The following is a 24,106-nucleotide window of genomic DNA, read 5'->3' as shown; positions in this document are numbered from 1 at the left end:
TTTAATCCCCTTCCCTCCCTTGATGACTCTTATTTTCAGAATGGCTAAAGCTCTCTTCCTAGTCATAGTCAAGGTCTACAATGCCTAACCTGGCTATACAACATTTGCTTCTCAATATGCTACAGTATTGGGATTTTTCTAAGGAAAATATTTCAGAGAGAGAAACAGTGTTAGCAGGAGGGAGCAGGAGAGAGGGAGATTCACTTTGTATTTTATCAGACAACATTAAGAAAGAAATTGGCATCTTGAGTGGCTAGATGAACTGCCTCAAGGAACAGCTGCAATTTGTGGTTCTCCAAAATGGATATGGAAATACAGAGTAAAATAAATATTGGATTATTTATAAACTGCCTTCCTCCTCTCATTTCAAAGTCTCACTGCCTGAATAACTCATCAATACAAAGATTTGTTTTTTCGGGGGGTTCGCGTAAAGTGGTATTAGAACCCTCCACTATCGACAAAAGGTACACAGTGTCCCATTTAGTATACTTGTCACTCAAGAATTAGGTTTTAGTTATGGCTTTTTGTTATGGATGCAAGTTTTGTTACTTAGCATTAAACACCTTCCATTAATCTGTATTTCTGGTAGCTGAATTGACACACACTACTAATGCAGCTATTAGAACTATTTATACTAAGAGTTTGAGAGCCGGTTGTTCATAAACATGTTCCCAAGTGCTCAAATGTCACCTCTGACCCCAAATATTAAATGCCACGCTTTGACATTTTGTTGTTTTTAGTAACCAAATCCCCGGAAAACTGTATGAAAATCTATAAACCATTCACTTTTAATCACAGCTAATATGAATCATTTGTCAGTTTAAAACCAAGAGCATAAATTGCAGGGATGAGGATTTATGACATGGGGAGATAATGCACCAAAATCAGTTCTCAACATTTCATTGGAATTCTAGTTGAAGATAAATGCATTTTTAAAAAGCTGTGTGCCTCATTCTCCTGGTCATCTTCCAAAACAAAAAGGTAAAGCACTCCTTGCTTCCAGTCAAATGGCATGATTAAGCCATACTTGCCCACATCATGACATTGGCTTCATTATGGCATGGCCTACAGATGGCTGAAACTATTTCCCTGTGACCAGCTCAGGAAAAAAATCTATCATTTGCCCGATAATAAATGCTGGAAATGTAAAGAAACTGAAGGTACATTCTTTCACCTTTGGTGGACGTGCCCAAGGATTAAGGCCTTCTGGGAAATGATATATAATGAACTGAAAAAGGTATTTAAATATACCTTCTTGAAGAAACCAGAGGCCTTTCTCCTGGGCATAGTCGGCCAGTCGGTGTTAAAGGACAGAACTTTCTTTATGTATGCTACAACAGCAGCAAGAATACTCATCGCAAAGTATTGGAAGACACAAGATCTACCCACTTTGGAAGAATGGCAGATGAAAGTGATGGACTACATGGAATTGGCGGAAATGACTGGTAGAATCCGAGACCAGGGAGAAGAGTCAGTGGAAGAAGATTGGAAGAAATTTAAAGATTATTTACAGAAATATTGCAAAATTAATGAATGTTAGAATGATGTTTGATTGAAGTTAAGTGGTTTCTAGCTGTAATGATATAAAAGAATATGGAAAATTGGATCTCTAAATAGGTAAAAAAATAATGTTACAATATATTAATATATTAAGATTAAAGATCAGGATAATAAGGAGGGAAAGAAATTGCTGAATTAATTAATTGAATTGGAACACAAAAAAGGGAGGTATGAGGAGGTCAGGGAAACAAGGATATAAATGTAAGATATGGAAAGATTGATTTTTTTTATTTTTATTTTTTTTCCTTTTTTCTGTAAGTGTACTTACTTTTTTATTCTGTATTTTTCTTGTATTTTTATTTTTGTCTTTTACTTTTGTATTTCTTGTTTTTATGTAATTCCTTTTTCTGAAACTTTAATAAATATTTTATATAAAAAAAAGGAAACTAAGCTGGCGGTGCTGAGGAGCCCAAGTGACTGTGTACCTTGCTTTAAGACTGTAACAACCAATCAGAGTCATAGCAATAGCTTCGACTCAGCCTGGAGCACTGAGCTCTGAGGGAATGGGGTGCTCTGGGATTGTGACTTCTGGCCAACAGCTATTATGACTGCTTTGACCACTGGCAAATTGTCAGTAGATGTGGCCTAGTCATTGGGCCATGCACCATCCCAACTCCCAGCTATGCCTGCAGCATCCCTTGGCTTTCCTGCCAGTTGGAAAGTCCTGCTTTATTTTAGAGACTTAAATAAGGCAATCTTCCAGTAACGTTGTCCAGAGTGATTCGAAAGCAGGCATGGACTAAATGCTTTGGGGGGGGGGAAACAGAAGATGCCAAGGCTATGGTCTAACTGGAGATTTTGGCAAAAGAACTGGGGATTCGTTTTCTGCTGTTTGCTTTTCTTTTGCACATCATATTTTCTCTCAGGTAAGTTCAAAAGAACCTTTGTAGGAATTGTTACGATGTGTATATCTAAACCCGCATCCCTGTCCACTACATGCCAAGACCCACTGCCCACTACTGAGAGGACCAGGACATAAAATATTCATGTATACCTTCAATCCTTATGCCTAATAAAGAAATTTCCATGCCAGCACGTAGAAATAGATTGGTTTGTTACACGGAAAGAATGGTGAAAAGTACCACGTGTGCTGCTTTTAGGCACACATTTATGTAGGCAGAATATATCATTCAATACAATCACATACTTTAAGTCTATAGAGTAACAACAACAAAAATGTCCCTAACTATCCAAAGCCTAGAGAAAGTGGGTGTAGCAGAGTATCACAGAACTCACAGTACTCATATTACAGAAATAAAAAATAAGGGAGGAAGTGGAAGAATATTGGAGGACGTGGAATCAGGGATCAGAGATCTGTGCCTTCTTTGAGAGTTAAGATATCCTCTGCAAAATCTTATGTCAGCAAGGTCACAGAGATCTCTCAGCAATTCCTTTGGTCCATGATCCATCTATGTGGGACTGACTTGCAGGTGAGTGTGCATAGAATTTCAGCCCATGTGCACTTAAACTCTGGGTCAAATTGTTTGTCTGGAACACACCTAGTAAGCATCATTCATCTACCGTAAATGGTTTAAACAGCCATATGGCCATTTTATAAACTGGACCCAATGAGCTAAAAATATCAGAGGAGAAAGCTTGCCACCTGCAAAGATAACTGTTAAGAGCATCAGCTTCTGCCCAAAAGTGACTTGCCCCCATCTGCTGGCTGCTTGTCTCCTGTGTTCACTTTCAAGGCAAAATATAAGACTGCTGCAGAAAGTTTTTGATTCCATCAATTTAGCTTAGTGGCACTTCTAACCTGGGTCAAGTGCACTGCAGCCAGCTGTAATTGGAGATATTAATGCAGTTTTTAAATGGATTTTGGAATGACTCAAAGGGTTACCAGCAGACTAGAAAATAATTTTGTTAGTGTATAAATATACCTAGCCATCTTAAAGAAATTATTTAAATACTTGGCTGAGAAGTCAGAGATAATACTATCTGTTCATTTTCTTAAGGCTTGGGTGCAGTGTAGGTGATATACAGTGGTACCTCGGGTTAAGTACTTAATTCGTTCCGGAGGTCCGTACTTAACCTGAAACTGTTCTTAACCTTGAGCACCACTTTAGTTAATGGGGCCTCCTGCTGCTGCCGCACCACCGGAGCACAATTTCTGTTCTCATCCTGAAGCAAAGTTCTTAACCTGAAGCACTATTTCTGGGTTAGCGGAGTCTGTAACCTGAAGCGTATGTAACCTGAAGCGTAGGTACCACTGTATTGATATCGCCCAGGACCAGTATGAGGAGCAGACAGCAATGTCAGCTTCACTCAGTGGTATATCGCTAGTGAAACCGCCACCACTCCTGAGTCCCTCTGCTAGCGACTTCCTCCAGCGGAGGGACTCTGGAGAACTGGTGGTTTCACAAGCGATATATCGCTGAGTGAAATCGCCATCCCACTCTGCCCTCATACTGCGCAGAGGGAGAAAAAAACTGCATCGGCTGCACTGATACAGTTTGTTCCTCCCTCTGCATCTTTTAACTGCTCGGTGGAGGAGTGTGTGCTTACTGCTCCCCTCCAAGCAGTTAAAGGATGCAGTGCAGTGTTGGCAACTTAAAAATATTCTTCTTTTTTTCTGGTAAGCTGGTGTTTCTCGAAAGTGGGAAACAGATTTGCAAGACCCACAGAGATGCCCTCTCATTGCCTCTCTTCTCTCTTCCTGGTTATATCAAGTGTATCTCAATGCAAGAGGAGATGTTATTGTGTTACGCCTATCCCTGCTGCCTCCACCCAATGAAGTGAAGTGGGGATGAGGCAGTAGCAGCAGGATGACATCACATATTTTTTCCAGGAAGGGGGAAAGGAAAAACACAGTCCAGTTGCACCAGCCCTGCCTATTTAGGGTCTATGTCCTGCCCTAAAATCCACTGTGGAGGGTTTGAATCACAAACCTGTGTATTCTAAATAATCAGATGTCACAAAACTCCTTAACGTATCTTTGGAACTCCTGCTTGAAAAGATTGGTCTTGAAAAGCTGCCCTGGAATTTGCAATCTCTCGCAGAAGTGCAGGGCAGGTGGGTGGATTGTATATAAAACGTTTGTTTTTCATGGACAGCCAAGGGATATTAACAAAGCACTACTAGGCTGGCGCAGTTCATTTTTGCCTGCTCCACCTGGCTCCTCATATTTTGTCAAAGAGGAAACAAAGTTAGCATCAATTGTAACTGTCCAACAATAAACCGGAATTTTATTTTGCTGAGTTGTTCTTCAAAACAAAACAAAACACCTGTAGCTGTTTCTACTTGGAGTTGGCTAACATTCTTTTTTTAAAAAAGATGATTCATTTTTATAATATTTTGTTGTTGTTGGGCATGGGTTAAAAGCTACCTAAAATATTTATGGGTTGAAAATATTCAAATGTGTCATTTCCACAACAAGTATAGGGATTTCTCTGCTCTCCTGACAGCAGCCTGTCAGAATTCAAATCTGTCACTTCTGAGAATGACAGGTTATTTTTTATGTATATTGAAGAAATAGATTTTCTTTACTCAGCTCCACCTGTGTCTTATTAGCTCTCACAAAATTATTCATGAGCAAAGGAATCTGTTCAAAGTATGAAATGATAGTATATTCAGCAACTTTGCACTTCCAACTTTCAGTAGCAACAGAATTCTAGTCCTCATGGTAGCATGCAAATATTCAGAAGAAGCTAGAATAGGCTACCAGTTAATATGCATCTTGCATTATACCTAGTCTTTCACTTTCCCCTCATCTCATTTATCTCACATTATTATTATTATTATTATTATTATTATTATTATTATTATTATTATTATTATCATTATCATCATCAACAACAACAACATTTCACCAGGGTGAAAAGAGAGAATTGTCATTGTAGTGCATTTCAGATGCTGTTGCACTGCAACTCCCAGCATCCCTTGCTGGCTTGAGCTGCTGGGGGGGGGGTCTTGTCCAGCCACATCTTTAGAACACCACAATGACTACCCCTGCTGTAAAATCTACAGTTATCTTCTGTATAATTGAGTCTAAAATCTGCTTATTGCAAAGAGTATCTATAACAGGGGCAGAGACCAAACATCAACCACTTCCCTCTTGAGTTGCTCTCAGAACCTTTAAGAGTTATCAGTGACAGACCCTGGCACTTCAAACTTCAGTGGCACCCTGTGCAATGCCAAAATCCCTCCCGCCTCTCGCCTTCCATTGGATGCCATAGTTGCAGGGCCAGTTGCAGTGCCCCAGAAGCTCCTCACCCAGTCATACCGAACCAGTCATGCTCCCCTAGATCCATCTTTGGAGTTATCTAGAATACAAGAGTGCCCTGCTGCAGGCTGTAGGAAATCTGGCTGCTATTTCTCGTACTTTTTTATCTTCAAAGAACTGGCTGTTGGTTATATACCTGTCTGTCCTGGAAAGCTTAATCATATCTGACTCTGTTATATATATTTTACAAATTGATAAATAATATCAGTTGACTGTTGGTTTAATGATTGATTTTTGCCTATTTTATAATGAATTTTAAAATCCCTCTCCCTAACCCAAATGCCTCCTATGCATTTATTTTGGAATCAAATAATGAACAATACTGCTTCTCCCCTGGATTTCATTCAATAGGGTTGACCCCATTTATCTGAAATGAATACCATGCCCTCAGTCCAAATCTGTTTAGATAAACATGGTCCCCGTTGTAGCTTTTCTCTGTTTAATATAAATCAGCAGATGCTGCTTCAATTAAAACTTGGCATCAGCCTTATTTTAGATTATCAATTAGGACGTTACGTTGCTTCATATGCATTGAACATTCTGTTTCCCCTCCCCCCCCCCCCACCATTGGGGATGCCATGAAAAGATCAAACATTCCTAATAAAAAGACTGAAGTGCAGGATGCTTTACTAAAACTACAGTGACATTTGCGACAAATGTGGCAGTCAATAAAGCCGGCAGGATGTTCACAGCCGGTTGAGCAAGTGGTACCCAGATTGCTGCAACCATCTCATCTCTCCATCTTTCCCACCTCCTAGACCATGGCTTGACTATAATGACTCTTTTGCTGCTCATCGCTCTCCCTCCCTATCAATTTTCATTTCCCTCCACTGCTTCTTTATCACTTTCTTTATCACTTTTGTTGTCAGGCGTACAACTACTTTTAGATCAAATGTTTGCCATAAATCCAAGGAATAGGCATCTATCCCATAAAGTATATAAATAAAATTGGCTGGCTTTAAGAGGCATTAGTAGATAATGTTGCTTCGTATCCACCGATGCTATTAAATATCGTCACATCTCTATTGGAAGGGGAGAAATGAATTTTCTGATGCTCAGTATGAGATTTAGATTGTGTATACTACATCTCTTCCCCTCCCACCCCAAGACGTAGACGGATTCTAAGTAATGACGTTGCTCCTTCCCACGCTCTTCACGGGGGAACAACCAGTGTGTTTGCGGAGTACAGTGTACTTTGTAAAAGTACTATTTTCCACCTTTTGAAGACATTAAGAGTTGTTGCGAAATTGCCACTTTAAAAACTTTTCAATTTTTGTTGTCTTAACTCATCGGATAAATCCTGGGTTCTGAGAATAAATTCACCCAACTGCAGTGGGAATGAGTGGGGTGAGTGTCAACATAGAGTCACGTGACTTTTTTCTTGCAAATCAGAGGCAAGCCAAACACCCCACGACTTAGCAAAAGAGGAAAGCTTGCCTTCCCTCCATCTTCCCTCACCAATGAATGAGTGTTTAGGAGTAGCCACAATGTTAACTGATGGAGGCAGAATTTCACTCTCTTCATCAGTTGCCAAAATCATACAGGATGTTGAACCGGGGAGGGGGGAGGGGAAATCCTGCTGAGCAGTTTCCACTAGTGTTTCACATCTGTCTTCTCTTACATGTCTACGCTAGGGTATTTTATAATGGAGTTGGGTATATTTTTACTGCATTTTTAGTGGATGAGCTCTAGAGAATGTCTGTCATCTGGGTCTCTTCCTTATCTTCCTTGGAGTTTTAGGAAACCAGCATGAGACTGGTGTAATATTTCACAAGACTATGTTTTATATGTAAATGCTATTTGCAGTTTTGTAGCTCTGGTTTTAATCTACAGGCAGCTAACCTGAAGGGGTTCTGTTATTCAAACAGATAACCAGCCTAGAGACCATATTAAGGGCAGTCCTCTAAACAGCATGGAACAATATGGAAATGTCTGTTTTCTAGAGGTCTCTTCTCAGAGGAGAAAGAAAACCTTAGAGGCATTTTGCCTTTAGATTTATTTAAAGTAAACAAAACAGAACCATATCCTTTAGGTACACGATTTTATGGATGGGATGGGGGAGAATTGGCTCAGTTTGCCTTGCCATACAAACCTATATAATATCCATTTCCAAAGCTCAGCTATCTTTTGAAATTTGTACCTCTCTGAATTTTGTGGTGGCTATTCTCCAGCCAAAAACCGTTTATATTAATAGGGAATATAAATTGAAATGCATATATTAATGAAAAACAAATAGAGAAATGCACTGTATCAGGAAAATTGCATAAACAATGCGTATATTAGCCTAATTGTTGATAAATTTTGATGAGGACTTTAAAAAATAAAGAAAGCAAAGTGATGTAGAAATGTGAAAAAAATCTGGAAAAATAAGAAACTGAGACAACCTGAAGTGGGCAGATGCATCTATCCCTACACTAAGCCTTCTGTGCCAGAATCTATGCAAACAAAAGCTGGCAATTGTAGCACAGCCCAGTCTCAAATTAGCAAGGCACAACTGGCAAATCATAAATATATCTTACTCCAGGTGATCATTATTTAGTATTGTGTGCATCGGTATCAGCCAAATTCTGGATCCTGAAGTAAATTGGTGTGATTCAGGTCAACCCAAGATTCAGCTAGAGCATGTAGATCTCCTTGGGTTGGATCAGGTCCACCTGCAGTCATCTAGAGCTGTCGAAAAGGGATGCAGCCAGCGGCAAGGAGAAAGGACAGAAGATTATGCCTGCAGGCTACCTGGATCCAGGTCAGGTTGGCCCAGGTCATCCTTGATCAAATTGGGGCCACTTTCAAGTGCTAGATTGATCCCCAAATCAGATTAAGAGGTTGTGTATAGCCCTACTATTTGTGTAGCATTTTCAAGTGTTCAGAATTCCTCTTATCTCTGTAATCAGCACACCAACCTTGTAAGCGTGGTCAGCGTCATCCCCTACATATTATAGGCTTGGAGGGAGACTCGGTGATTTGCCTAAGACCATGCAGTGGGTCCATGGCATCCCTTGACCTTCTGATTCATGGCTTAAACTCTTGGCAACAACTATTGTTTTTGATTGGCATCATTCCCCAAAAAGGGCTTCTAACTCATGGGGAATTTGTTCATTTGCTAATGAATTCACTTGTTACTTGGATCAACACAGCTTGATGTTCCCCTGCTTTTCAGCAATGTTCATATATGCCCTCCTGTTTCCCCTGCCCAAAGTGTGTGTGTGTGTGTGTGCTTGGCCTTAACCGGTGACTTTCCTGTCTGAATGATGACTGATTTAAATATTTCTCTTCCTTGGTTCTTCATCTCTCCTTAAAACACAATTTCATCTCATCCTATTTATGAAAGCACCTTATGTGAAAAGTGGCTTGAGAAATGAGATGAGCAAAGACACAACTTAAAAAAAAAAAAAAAGCCTGGAGATATTCAGGCACTTGCAGCTTCTAATTAAGCAAATAAAAGCATTTAAATTATCGGATGGTTGGCCTGACTCTTCTGAGTGTTTAATTTTATACTTGAGAGATACTGAGAGGAGGAAAATGTGAAGGTGCCATTCCATTTCTTCCAGGTATTTTTTTGCACTTTGGGCCTCCTTGATGAAGATCAAGCAGAGCTCCCTACAGAAATAGAGGCAGAAGAGAATTTGGTTTTGTCCTCATTTCTCAGTAAGTCAACCTTATTTGCTCTTCTTGGGCTGAAACACAGATCAGAATGTAGTCAGTTGGAGTGTTTTCTCTAGTTAGCAAAAAACAATAATCCCACCCCACCCGATTTCACTCATTTTTCACCAGCTGGCTTTGGAATAAATTCCTGTATGTTTTAGCAAGTTTGTTAAGCGCTCCTGCATTTCTTTTAACATCTGAGCTATATAGAGTTATACATATTTATACTCATTTTTGCATTCAGTATATTGCATCCATATTGCATTATTTTAGTTTGTTTACACAATTAATGGATCCAATTCCTTCTAAGGTTTACCTTTACTGTAGTGTGTGTGTGTGTGTGTGTCTGTGCATATATACATATATGTGTGTGTGTAGATAGATAGATGATATAGATATATGTATAATGCTTGTGCCATAAAATTTTGAATTTAAAAAAGAATTCTTGCATTTACTGCTGCTTAGCAGTTACCAAGTTGTTTATGCTGAAACAACAGCTTTCTCCTTCCTTATCAGCCTCCACCTGCTGTCTCTTGCACAGGCAGCGTAACATCTATAATCCTTTCTTTGATGATGAATTGTGATGTCACAAACCATAGATTGTGGCATCACTGAAAGGATCAGATTGATAAAGAACCAGGAGGGGGAATGCTCTTTTCACACACATGCACACACAAAATGTCTTTATCATGGTCAAGGATGGATGAAGTTATCTAAAAAAAGAGAGCTAGAGAAAAGCATGGTTATCCCATGAACATTTTTGCTTAAAAAGTGTGTGTGTGTGCGCGCGCGCACACATGCACACACACACACACACACACACACACACACACTGTCCTGGGCCAGCTCTGTGGGCCAAACCACACACAACTGCAGCAGATATATTTTTTTACTTATCTCAATTTGTTTAACCTCAAATCTTCCCAGGGCGTGACCCTGATCTTATTTGGGGCCTGATCAGATGCTTTATTGTGGCCCCAATTTGACACAGATCTGGTACCCAAACCAAATTGGGGGCCTTGTTCAGTGCTTAATTGGGGTTTAAAACAAACATATGGTCAAGCAGGGGGGAAAGGAGACCCAGGTTGCTTGCCTTCTTCTTCCCCATCCCACCACGCTCTCCTAGTTGCCTGACCATCAACCCTTTGGACAGCCCCACTTAGCCTCAGATGGACCTGATCTGAACTGGAAATAATCCAGGGCTACCTCAACCCTCTCCAGATGAATCCCAGGTTGACCCAAATTAGCCCAATACGGATCAGTGTCTGGGATGCATCTGGAGCAGTTTCAGAGTCCTGGTATAAATTGTGTCTGTTACAGCATAAGGGATGGCAGATCCGGAGAGCAAAACCCTTCCTTCCTTCCTTCCATTTACCTCCCCATAGCACTGTAATCTTAACTGAGCTTACTTCTGGTCTCATACTTTAACTGAGCATAGGGGAAGCATCTGGGAGTGTCAAGGTTGGGTTCAGATGCAGGTCAGCACCCCTATAGTTGCTGGGTCGACAGTCCCCTCCTTCTACCTCTGCTAAGGGTCCTCCCCTGCCGGATGTCCCCCAAACGGCCCCAAACTGCATCTGGGCACCTGTGCTCTCTCTTTTGCTCTATGCATCAGTCCTTGCATCCTTGGAGAGGGGGGAGATGGGCTTGTCACAGTAGGAGAGGCAAACTCCTGGGATTCTTCTTCAGCCTCTTGCTCCCATTCCTCTGCTTAAGTTTCTGAGTCTGCACTGCTCCCTGTCACAGGCTCTCCTTGCTCACTAAATCCTGTTGCCTCTTCAGCGTCCAACTATTCCCCCATTCTTCTTCCTCTGATGTCTCCTCGGTGTCCCACCACCAATCTCCTGCCTCTGAGCCTTCTTCCTCTGGGGGTTCCCCCACTGGTGCCTCCCCCCACTCCAGTCAGTTCCTGACAGATAACCAGATTTCAGGAAGGTGAACTATAGGTGCAGGGAAGGTTTAGCATCCTCACCCAGGTGCCCTTTCTGTTGTAAAATCAGATCATCTCATTTCTACGTTTATGTGATTGGGGGAGATTAGATAATTCAGTGTGTTATTTACAGGTCAATTCTGACCCCTAGCCTCTTTCTTCAGGGCTGAAAGATTAAAATGAGTAACAAACCCTATGAAATCGGGATCAAATTATACACATTTCGATAGGGGCATCAGTAAAGTTCAACATAGTTAGTTTGAGGACTTCTCTCAGTTTTCTCACAAAACAAAATATAGGCTCTGTGAAGGCCCTTCCCTAAGTCTGAAGCAGGAGGAGGAAGGGTGGAATTGACTTCCAAGTATTGCAGTGCAAGCCCCCTTGCCCCTTTAATTTCATTTAAGCTGCTTTATCACATTTCTCAGCTCTGGCTGAGCTTCAACTTCCCTTTTTTACATGTTCATATATATCAATCCATCACTGTGCCGTTTGAAGCGCATTCCAGAAAGCACAAGGGCCAGCAGATCAAATCATATTGGTGGTAAAGCAGATAAAAAATAATGACTGGGTATTTTTACCTCTTTGAACTGGAACGATTTGGAAGAAATATTGGGGCTGACAGTTACAGCAAAGGCAATAGCCCTGCCAAAGTCTTTTAAGGGCTTCCTCTGTCCTTTTCCAGTGCCCACCTGTTACTCATTAGAGTTATTACAAACTGCATAAACATGACTAGGGAAAGGCTTCCAGGTTTGAACTCAACTGATTATCTTGGCAGAAAGGTTTTCTTAAAAAGGAACACTCTTACAATATAAGCCTTCCCATCAAGAGATCTCAAAATATTTGAGTTTTGCTTGATTTTCAACCGGTGGGAGGGAGGGGCAGGGGGTAATTTCCCAGGGCTCTTTTTTGGAGCATCCTTGAAGTATTGTGGTCCTGAGCTGTTTAAGGCTTTATATGTTTTTTAAAAAGAAAGAAACAACACTTTGAATTGGGCCCAGAAACGAATTGGCAACCTAAGCAATCAGGGCAGGATTGGTGTTATGTTCTCAAACCTTCTTGCCCGGGTGAGCAACCTGGCTGCTGAATTCTGCACCAGCTGAATTTTCTGAACCATCTTCAGAGGCAGGCCCAGGTATAATGCATTTCAGTCATCTTCTTCTGCCCCATTGCTGCCTCTGGAATTAGAGGTGTTTGAAACACGGCTGAAACATGGCCCTAGCTATGGTAGTGGGGTATGTCTGTACATAGAAGGTGACAATAGTGCTTTTGTGCCACTTCCGTTGCTGGAGGAAAAGGGTTGTCTGGTTCCAGGTCCTGTGAGGAATTGTTTATTTATTTATTTATTTGAAAATGCCTAACAGACTCTTTCATAAAAATACAGCGTGGCGATCTACAACATAGAAAATACATTAAAACCAGTCAATAAATAGCTGTAAAACATAATTAGAAGCATCACTAAAACTTCAGTTGATACCAGTGGGAAGAGTTGGACATGTTTAGTCCGGGGAAGAGAAGAGTAAGGAGACAGCTGCTATCAAATTCCTGAATGGCTGCCTCACAGAAGACGGAACAGACTTGCTCTCCATTGCTTCAGGGGCCAGCACTATTGGGAGGCAATCACAGGGAAGCCAATTTTGGCTGATACATTTGGAGGAACACAATACATCTCATCATAGTGGTCAGAATGCTGTGGTCAGGAAGATCTCTTTGCTGGTGGTCATTGATGTACACCCTCAAGGTCCAGGTCCTCACCCCATAACTTTGATCAGACAGCCCTTGAAATTTAACTCCTTCAAATGGAGGTCTGACCTGCATAAAATAGGACACATATCCACCCTATCTGTATGCTGGGAGGCAAGTTTATTTTCAAGACCTTGTCTTGGTTATACGCTTCTCAATGGCATTGGCACTGGAGTCACAGTTGCGGCCTAGATGGACCTTAGGTCTAGTTATCCAGTGTTATGTACTGAGTTGAATAGGATCCAAAATGCAACAGTCTGATTTGTACTAGAACAATAGGATTCAGAATGCAGCTGTCTGATTGGTCCTAGAACAATAGGATTCAGAATGCAGCAGTCTGATTGGTCCTAGAAGAATAGGATTCAGAATGCAGCAGTCTGACTGGTCCACAGGAGCCACCCAATCCAGCTCCAGGTGGAAGTGAATCCGCAACCTGACTGGCCTACAGGAGAATCACAGAATTAGCCAGTCACGTGGGGCCCATTGTGTAAATAATGTATATAAAGCAGACATTCTGGAGGAACTTCCATTCCTCCTCACCACTATGAGCTGAATAAAGAGCATGAAATCCACTCTCGACTCCGAATATATTTCATCCAGCAAGGCAGTTTTAAAAATAAAAAGCATGGCAGAGGGTATGTCTGACCCATTCCCTCTTTCCCTTTCCCGGATCTGTCACCTCTGTTGCTTTCACATTGCAGGGAAAGCAACACGGCGTATCAAATATCCGGTTGATGCTTCTCCTTCACCTCTTGCCTTTCATTCCCTCCTACATTCTGCATTCCAGCTGCTGAGCACTGTGACATTTAGCAGAGGAGGATCAAACTCCATCTCTTCACCATTAAGCCCTTCCATCTCTCTTGAAGTCACACGCTGCTCTCTCCACATGCTCTGTTTGCAGCCTATGTCACACGTGGAACAACAGAAGCTGCTCTCGTGCCCTCCTCCTCCTCCTCCAGAGCTCTGCAAGGAAAAAGAAATTGTGCAGGCAATTTAAATAGGGAGAAAAGTACAAAAGTAAGGGAAGGAAAAGGAGAAATTTAAGAATAAAGATGCGAAGGATAAACTGTGTGAACCGGACCAGTGGCATATATACCTGATATTATACTGCCACCTAGTGACAGTAAAACACATAGTGGAACTCATGTATAACTTGCCAGTGTTGATTAAACTAAGATTCATGAATCATTGTCTTGGGAAAATATAGTCACAATACAGGGTTGACTAGCAGAGACACCCTCTCTCTCATACTGTTTGCTTGTTTGGGGAGGTTGTTTGTTTTTCATCCAAACTGGAAATCTACGCTTTGTTGCAAATGCAACCCAGTAGCTCATTGCAATCCTAAATATTTTCAGTTTGCTTGCCAGAGTTGCCAAAATAAATTTGTTTCTTTAAAAAATAAAATAAAGTGAGAACATTTTACATTTCAAATAGATTTGAAAGAGAGGGTATGGGTGATATATCATCAGCAATGGCACCAGTAACAGATGCTGAATGTTGAATAATCTCAGGTGCCAGTGACAGTACAATCAATTGATGCATAAGCTGAAAGCTTCTGCAACCTGCTACAAAGACAGCATGATATCTCCAAAGGGGGTGGAGGTCTTTGCACAAATGATCTGCTGGGTCAGGAAATGTGGACACAGAGAGACAGTGAAGTAGAGTGGTTAGAATGTTGAACTAGAGGTCTAGGTTCAGATGCCCACTCAGACATGAAAGTTGCTGTATAATCTTGGGTCAATCACTAATCCTTGGCCTTCCCTCCTTTACCTGGTTATTCTGAGAATAAATTTGAGGAGGGTGGAAATATAATGGCATCATATAAATGAGTGGGGGAGCAGCCCAAGATGGTAATAGAGTAACATCTCCAGGCCAGAGGCGCCTCTGTAATTAGGGCTTCTCTCCCCCTTCCTCTACCTGAGGTGAATAATTAGAGCTACGAAAAATAATTTGAAACTACCAGGAATACAACTGCTAACTAAGGGAGGATTTACAACTCAGCAATGGAGAGAAGGAGAGAGAGATTAGGCCAGAAACTGCTGAGATGGGAGCTAAGAAATGGCAGCTCTCTACTCCAGAGCAGATAGATTCCAAGGCTGGGAAATGACTGAAGTTGGATCAATTCCTCAAAGGAAAAGACTTGGACATGGTCAGAAATACTTTTTCTACCATCAATAGGTATGCTGTGCTAGAACAAGAATAGCATGACGAAGCAAGAACAACAAAAATATTAGCCTCCCCTATAACAATGGAGGAACACCCATGGTCACCAACAGAACTACAAAAGACAAGTATTATGGAGATGATTAGTAAGCAAACCTTTCTTATAACTGAAACTGTGATAAGCCTGTATGAGAAACTGAATAAACTGGGTATAAATGAGTGCCTTCCCCAGCTTTGTCCTGTCCAGGCTTCATATCTGCCCTGGAGGCTCTTGAGCAAAGCCTGAACTGCTTGACACCTGGATGGAGTCTTTTCAGTGGTGGTACCGCATGCACTGTTCTGGTTCGCCAGAAGCGGCTTAGTCATGCTCGCCACATGACCTGGAAGCTGTATGTCTGCTCCCTCGGCCAATAAAGCAAGATGAGCACCGCAACCCCAAAGTCGGTCACGACTGGACCTAATGGTCAGGGGTCCCTTTACCTTTATCTTTACCTTTACCCCAGCTATAGAACACTCTTTCCCCCTGAAAGTGTGGCTGGTATCAACTTGCTAGCATAGCCTCCAGTCCCACTAAGGATTATTGAAAGAGCACTATTGAGGCAAGATGATACCCAGGACCTGCATTTTGAGTACACATGAACCTCGGTCGAAAGTGATGCAGATAGGTGAATTAAGGTTTCTCTCCATTCCTCATTTTCTTGCTCTTATTCCAGTTCTCCAAATTTCCACATCACTTTGAGATTTTTTTTATAAAAAAAAATTCACCAAGATTTTAGTGCGAATTTCTCCAAATATATGTTTGGTTGCATGCAACTTTGCATTTTTGCAAAGCAACATTTCCTAATGTAATGCATTTTGAATACATATGCAGTTTTATGCAGACTTTACCGTAGCATACACATGTATCTGCACATTACTTGGTTGGGAACTGTGTTGCAAGATTTGCAGAAGTGCGAATTGTGAAGGATGGCAGAGTTTCGGCTTGTAGATTGTTTCAGAAAGTGCAAATTGGATAGGTCCACCTTTAAATGCAAACTGAATAGAATCTCTTCCCCCATCCTTAGAAAGCAGCAGCCCTTCCTTCAGGCCCACAATTGTTCACCTCTCTGCAAGCATCGTCATGGGTCAGGCAGCCCTATCTGCAGTCTGTTCAACAGTGGGAAACAAATATGTTAAGATACTTGAGTGTGCTGGTGTGGGGAGAGACAGGGAGCAGGCTTTCCCCCAAGTTCTTTTGGAACTTCTGAAATTGTATATTCTAATATGACAGTCAATCATTTATTTAATGTGTGAGCAGCTTTTGATGTGTTCTTCAGAATATGTGAGATTTAAAAAAATGGGCAAAGAAGCATTTTTGGATCATCTTAGATTAAGAATATGCAAAGCTTCAAGCTGTGTCAGTTCATTTAACTTAATAGAAAGGCACTTTATTTTTTCCCCCTGATATATGCAGCAAAGGTGATTTACTAATGCATATGTCTTAGTTCAGGGCCCTGATCCCCAAACAATTGATGCATCAACTGGAACTAGAAAGGGGGTGGCAGTTGGGAGATGTGCTAAAGGCTGCTTTTACAGCAAAATAATTTATGGCATAACTGATCATCAGTATTCAGCACATTGCCGCAATGAGGTTATTAATTTTCGTTGCAGGCATACCTTTGAAAGTCTGCGGTGCCGGTTACCTTTTAAGGTGAGCATCAAGATGTCAGAGAGGAAGGGGTAGTGACAGCAGAAATGTTCACCCTCAGAAGACGAAGAGTGGAAACCTATTCGATACAGGTGCTTGCATGTCTAGAGCAGCATGCACAGTGACTCCCAATGGGTGTCAAAGAGAAGACTCCTTTCCAAGAGGCCATTCCACACTTTGCAGAGGTCGACAGGGAGGCATGCAAGTCCTCAGTCCTTAAGCACATCCAAGTTCTAGCTCCAAATCATCTGTTTGGTATAGCTGAAGGGCAATACAGTGGTACCTCGGGTTACATACGCTTCCGGTTACAGATGCTTCAGGTTACAAACTCCGCTAACCCAGAAATAGTACCTTGGGTTAAGAACTTTGCTTCAGGATAAGAACAGAAATCGCATGGCGGTGGTGCGGCGGGAGCGGGAGGCCCCATTAGCTAAAGTGGTACCTCAGGTTAAGAGCAGTTTCAGGTTAAGAACAGACCTCCAGAATGAATTAAGTTCTTAACCCGAGGTACCACTGTATAACATCAGCGGTGCAAGGTGTAAGCCACAAGTCTTTCCCTTAGACTAACGTCCTTCTCTGCACTCTTAGATTTAATCAAGCAATTAAAGCATTTGTACCTTGCTCTTCAGAACAGAAAAGAGTAGTTTACAAAGATCAGAAATAAAATGGCGGCAACCCTCCAGTTTAAATCTGAAAAAACATAAAAGCACAAATGGAAAAGGGATTTAGAGGGAGGAGGGAAAAATAAAACCCTGGCAGTAGTTTTTAGTCAGGAAGTTGTGGACTCTCCTCCCTTGGAGGTTTTTAAGCAGAGGTTGGATGGCCATCTGTCTTGGGTGCTTTAGCTGAGATTGGATTAGATGATTCTTGGGTCCCTTCCAACTCTATGATTCTCAGTACTGGAGTTGGATCGAAACAAAATGGAGAAGGGCTTCTGCTTCCCTTCTCTCGGTCCCAGTGATGGCTGTTACATGAGTGCAGTGTTGCAGAGCCAGCTTCCCAGAAGTGGTGTTGTTTCCACCTATGGGGGCAGTTCAGGTGTGGGGCAGGGTACATCAACAAAGCCAATTCTGCATATGTGCTCACGCCACTCTGGCCTCACTGCCACCCTGGCCTGTTCCTGGAAGTGGCAATAATGACACCACCATGAGGTTGGCTTTCAGCACTGCCACATTCTCCCAGCAGTTAGTAGCCGAAGGGAGTGGGGAATCTCAGGTGGAGCCTGAGCACTGCGTCCCCTTCCTCTAATTTCCTAATAACTGAGTTGATGTAAATTTGAGGGGATGCTATAGAGTCTGTGTGTTTTATGTCTGGAGCAGTCTCAGAAGTTCCTCTCTCTCTGCTTATGCATAATTGTGGTAACAAGGAAGTTAATGCTTAAGTGGCAATATTTCAGCATTAACTTGATCTATGAGTGGTAAGTGTCTGCATTAATTTCAGCATGGTACATTGATGGGTAGACACAGCTTTTCCTCACTGAAACGTAACATGGAGCAATGAAGTAGAATAGGCCTCTCTCTCTTTTTAAACTCCTGAAGGAAAAGTCAGATATATGTGAAGACCATGAGAAAAGTCTGTGTTGCTGCAGCTAAAACCCCAGCATTGCCACTGAAGGCAGGGAATATTTGTGGGAAAGCACCGAGAGTTGTCAGTCAGAAATTAGTCTCTAAATACCCTAACAAAATCCTCATCAAGGAGAGGGAAACTTGCTTCTTTGTAATTCCAACCCTCTCATCCTGACTACTGGTTCTTGAAATGTTCATCCAGCAGCCCAATAAGAAGCTCAAGTCCTACCCCACCCAACTAAAAGAGGAGTGTTACAGTGGGTACTAACTTAGCTACTACCAAAGGCAGGGCTGGAATGTCCCATTTTGCTGCTTCAAACAAAATGAGAAGTACCCCAAATGGGTGCTGACAGTAGAGGCATTTCTTTGCCGCTGGTGGATGTGGCAGGACACCCATGGGCATGGCATCTAGGTGGCTTCTGCCATCTGAGGCAGCAGCCTTACCCTGCCTAGTGGCTGAGTCGGCTCTGACTAAAGGCCTCTGTAAATATAAATGCATTGACCTGGCACCTAAATGGATGCACCAGGCATGTTTCCCTAGGGAATAAACATTCCAAAAACAGAGAGTCATCACTGAAAAGGCCCATTTTTGGTAACAAGAAAAATGATATTATAAAAAGACGGTTTCATACAACTGAGATCCAGGAAGGCCTTTAGGAAGGTGCATTTAATTATATTCTAGGATGCTGAAATCACAGGGGACATTACACTCTATGACACACACTCCATGATGATTTGTTTCTTAGAACTGTTTGCATTGATCATGGTAACTTCTAATGGGCCGTTGTTGTCCCAGTTGCTGATTAGCCTGTGAACCAACTGGCCAATGAAGTTTGGTGAAATGAACTAGTAGGGCTAGTGATAACTTCTGATTGGAGCATTCAATGGAAGCAAGGTGCCATTGCTTATCTGCCTTCCAAACACTGAGCATTACTGCTGGTTCCTGAGAAGGGGAGGAAGGTGCACAGGCAGTGAGATGCAGTTCAAGAGCTGTGATGGAGCCAATCGGATGCTTCTTCTTCATGACACCTCGCTCCCTGCACCTCATCCTTCCTGCTTTCTTCCCAGGAATGGGAAAGGATACTCAGTGACAGTTGAGTAATGCCACCCTGCTTAGGCTAGCCCCACCAACCACTCTTATGGGTATCCAAAAGTAAAGTGGAAAGTTATTTGAAGAGCCTTGAAATAGGAGCAGGGGTTTCCCCCCCCCCTACGGAACTCATAAGAATCACACATACCTGACCCAAGGATGTGATGAGGTGCAATTGACGCAAACCATCACAGACATATATGTGAACACAGCACCTCCTCATTACAATGAAAGCTAAGCTTTAAAGACAGTGTTTTATTTATTTCTTTTCCTTTTATGAAGTGTTTGTGAAAAGCTTTGTAGAATCCTTTTGATTCTCTCCATTTAAAATAGTTGTTTCACCCTCAGGACCTCTCACTGCCATAGCTGCGTGCTGAGTGACAGGAATATTCATCCTCTCTTCTAGGTTCAGTACCTTAACAAGCAGCAGTGTGTTCCAAAATGCAAAACGGGCCAGCATTTGGGAAGCGGATGGCATTGCCGTGATAATAAACATTTTTATGATTTGTGTCAAGCTGTTTCTGTTTTTATACAGTATTTAAATTGTTCTGTTGTGCGTCTTTTCTTGCACATTTACTTGGTTAAAATCGCGTTTGTCACCTCAACCTGAATGGAGAGATGAGGTAGAAATGGTTTTAAATATTGGGTATTTTGACTTTTCAGCCTTTAAGAAAAACCCTGGAACCACAAATTGATAAAATCATTGCAATCGTCAAGGCTGCCAGAGTCATAACTCACCCTATCATCAATACTGTTACAGGATAGTGCAATGATTGAGCAGGGGGGAATTGTTCATCTAATTGCCAGCTCTTGCCTGCCAAATGACTTGTAATAACTCTCCTGTTGGAATGATGGAAACGGATGTGGCTTTTAAAAGTGTTCTCAGGTAATAAAAGCTTTGCATAGTCTATCACCCCTAATTTTCTGCTCTTTTTATGTATGACTGGGAAATTTATTTGGTAAGCAGGAGGCCTCATAAGTGAAATGAGAGCAGCTGGGTCCCAGGCACCACCCTTGAAGTCCACGTTCTGGTTCAACAGAGAGTTCAAGTGCAGGTCTGAGCCTTTCATAAGACTTACTTCGCCAAACCTTTATTAGGCATTACAAATAAAGGCCATGATAAAACATCCATATATAAAAATTTAAAATATATACAAATAAACAACCATGTAAAAATATGTAATGAAGAGGATTTTCATTGGAGTTTCTTCCTGCTAAATAGTGCCATTCACCACTTAAAGAGATAAAGGGTAAAGGGACCCCTGACCATTAGGTCCAGTCGTGACCGACTCTGGGGTTGCGGCACTCATCTTGCTTTACTGGCCGAGGGAGCCAGCGTACAGCTTCCAGGTCATGTGGCCAGCATGACTAAGCCGCTTCTGGCGAACCAGAGCAGCGCACGGAAATGCCATTTACTTTCCTGCTGGAGCGGTACCTATTTATCCACTTGCACTTTGACGTGTTTTCAAATGGCTAGGTTGGCAGGAGCTGGGACTGAGCAACAGGAGCTCCCGTCACGGGGATTCGAACTGCCAACCTTCTGATCGGCAAGTCCTAGGCTCTGTGGTTTAACCCACAGTGCCACCCGCGTCCCCTCGAAGAGATACTCTTGATAAAAACTCAGCCACCCTTGCAGTTACTTCCAGGTTAATGTCAGACAGATAGAATCTGATATTTTCATTGTGCCGTGATGTCAGACTACCAAAAAAAGGGAGCATGCATTTGTTTAGCTGGTTGTACAATGGACAGTAGAAAAGAATATGTTCTGCTGTGTCTGGCACATTCAAAAAACATCCATCATGTCTATTGTTTCTGGGGATGTTTAAATATCTGCCTTTGACAAAAACTGAGGGGAAAACGTTTTTGAAATATTAGCAACCTTGTTATATGTAAACCATAAAACCATAAAAGTTTATTTACAGCTGACTCGATGTTTGTTTTTTTCAGTGTCATTTAATCTGATTTGAATATTTGAATATTACACTAAATATGCAAATTTTGGATAAGATGGATTGTTTCAAGAAGTGGCAGAAAGATATTTCCAGATTTGTTTGGCAGGGAAAGAAGCCTCGAATAAAATTTAAGATATTAACTGATGCCAAAGAAAGAGGTGGATTTGCCCTGCCAGACCTTAAACTTTATTATGAATCAGCTGCTTTTTGCTGGCTGAGAGAATGGCTGCTTCTTGAAAACACTGAAGTGTTGGATCTAGAAGGCTTCAATAATGTATTTGGTTGGCATGCATATTTGTGGTACGATAAGGTAAAAGCACATAAAGCGTTTAAAAATCATATTGTTAGAAAAGCATTGTTTAATGTTTGGATAAGATATAAGGATTTGTTAGAAAAGAAAACCCCAATATGGTTGTCTCCAATGGAAGCGAAGGCACAGAAAAAACTCAATATGGAGGCCAAATGGCCGAAATATTGGGAAATTCTGGAACAAGATGGAGACAGAATAAAATTGCAGAGCTTCGAAAAATTGAAAAACAAAGTGCAAGATTGGCTCCATTATTACCAAATAATGGAGGCATACAATTTGGACAAAAAAGTTGGTTTCCAGGTGGAAAAATCAAAATTGGAAACAGAATTGTTAGATCCAAAAACCAAGAATTTGTCAATAATGTATAACTTGCTGTTGAAATGGAACACTCAGGATGAAATGGTGAAATCAGCTATGATTAAATGGGCACAAGATGTTGGACATAACATAATGATGGCTGACTGGGAACAGTTATGGACCACAGGTATGAAATTCACGGCATGTAATGCCCTAAGAGAAAATTTAATGAAAATGATTTATAGGTGGTACATGACACCAGTCAAGCTTGCAAAAATTTACCATTTGCCCGACAATAAATGTTGGAAATGTAATGAGACTGAAGGTACATTCTTTCACCTTTGGTGGACATGCCCAAGGATTAAGACATTCTGGGAGATGATTTATAACGAAATGAAAAAGATATTTAAATATACTTTTTTGAAGAAACCAGAGGCCTTTCTCCTGGGCATGGTCGGCCGAATGGTGCCAAAGAAGGATAGAACTTTTTTTATGTATGCAACAACAGCAGCAAGAATACTCATGGCGAAGTACTGGAAGACACAAGATTTACCCACCCAGGACGAATGGCAGATGAAATTGATGGACTATATGGAACTGGCGGAAATGACTGGCAGAATCCGAGACCAGGGAGAAGAGTCGGTGGAAGAAGACTGGAAAAAGTTTAAAGACTATTTACAGAAATACTGTGAAATTAATGAATGTTAGAAAAACGTTGGAATGAAGTTATATGGCTTTAGTAGAAAGGTTATAAGGAATTAAGTATAAATAGATTAATAGAGTATTAAAGGGAAAAATAAGGTTAGAATGTGTTAGGATAATTATAGGATAGAAAACAGAGGAAGATGGAAAGGAATTGCTGAAACAATTAACAGAAGTGGAATACAAAAAGGGAGGTGTGAGGAGGTCGTGGAAATAAATGAATGAAAGTTAAGATATTGTTTTGTGTCTTAAATGGTTTTTGTTTTGTTTTGTTAACCTTATGTGTTAGTGTTTCATAGTGTTTCTGTACTGTGTTGTATTGTTTTTTGGTTTTTGGTTTTTGGTTTTTTTTGTAGTGTTGTGTTTAAACTGTTGTAAAATTAATAAATATTATTTTTTTAAAAAAATGAATATTACACTAAATATATTGCTCACTTGAACTATACAAGAGTACCAGGTCAATACCGATAGATCTGATTTTGCTATGTAAGAGTTGGAACCATCTGGATTTATAAGAGTTCTTAAGTAAGTCAGAGAGCAGACTCAAAGGTTGGCAACGGAAATGGCAACACAACCAGTATTTTATAGTGCTAGCCCACACCCAATATTCCATCTTGTGTATACCTAGTTCTTTACACATCGTCTCATACTTGATTGAACTTGGGAGCCCCAGGATCATTCTCAAGAAACTTGAGTGTATCTTATCTAAATCACTATTATATGCTTGTATCCATTCTGGCATCCCAAAAAGTAGCTGGGACTACACTTTAGCTTGAAAAATCTGAATAGTAGTTGGTATAAATTGGTTACCTTTCTGAAAATAAAAGCGAGCTATTGCCAAGGAGGTGCACTTTGCCTGTTTTATAGCACTTGTTTTACAAGGTCAAACTACAATGAGAAAGAATGTTTTTGTATTACTTACACAGAAAGAAGCAGCAGGTACCTTCTACTCCAAGAACAGCACATCTTCAAAAGGAATATACTTTGAATATACTGTAAAAGTCTAATGTGTACACAGCCTGGGCTCTGTGGGCCACATGGCAACAGAACATTCTCCCCCTTTCCTCTCTCTGTGCACCCTCTAAAACTGTTCTGGAGGTTCCTACTAGCTCCTGCCCAGACGGAGTATGTATAGGATTGCATCACACCCTTTGAGACTCTTTGAAAAATGACCAGAGAGTGTGTCCTTGCTTTATCACTTGGCTGCCTCCAATGCTGATTGCCTCACTACAGTGATCTCTCA

General features: G+C 41.3%; 1 protein-coding gene and 1 long non-coding RNA gene across 2 annotated transcripts in view; one reads left to right on the top strand and one right to left on the bottom strand.

The window, feature by feature from the left end:
* RPL24 (ribosomal protein L24) overlaps positions 1-24,106 on the top strand; it is a gene marked incomplete at its 5' end in the record, with an annotated part of 401,376 nt that overhangs the window by 46,536 nt on the left and 330,734 nt on the right. The gene's annotated exons all lie outside the window — the stretch shown is intronic.
* Positions 9,236-9,974, bottom strand: LOC309531259. The gene is made up of 2 exons (XR_014219181.1): positions 9,900-9,974; positions 9,236-9,382 (listed from the first exon to the last, which is right to left on the bottom strand). It is a non-coding gene; the product is annotated as an uncharacterized lncRNA (long non-coding RNA).

This window comes from Podarcis vaucheri (assembly GCF_965113315.1).
Source record: "Podarcis vaucheri genome assembly, chromosome: 4".
In the NCBI taxonomy this organism is placed as follows: domain Eukaryota; kingdom Metazoa; phylum Chordata; class Lepidosauria; order Squamata; family Lacertidae; genus Podarcis; species Podarcis vaucheri.
Note: the sequence above shows the minus strand (reverse complement) of the source record. Positions and strands in the feature narration are given on the sequence as shown.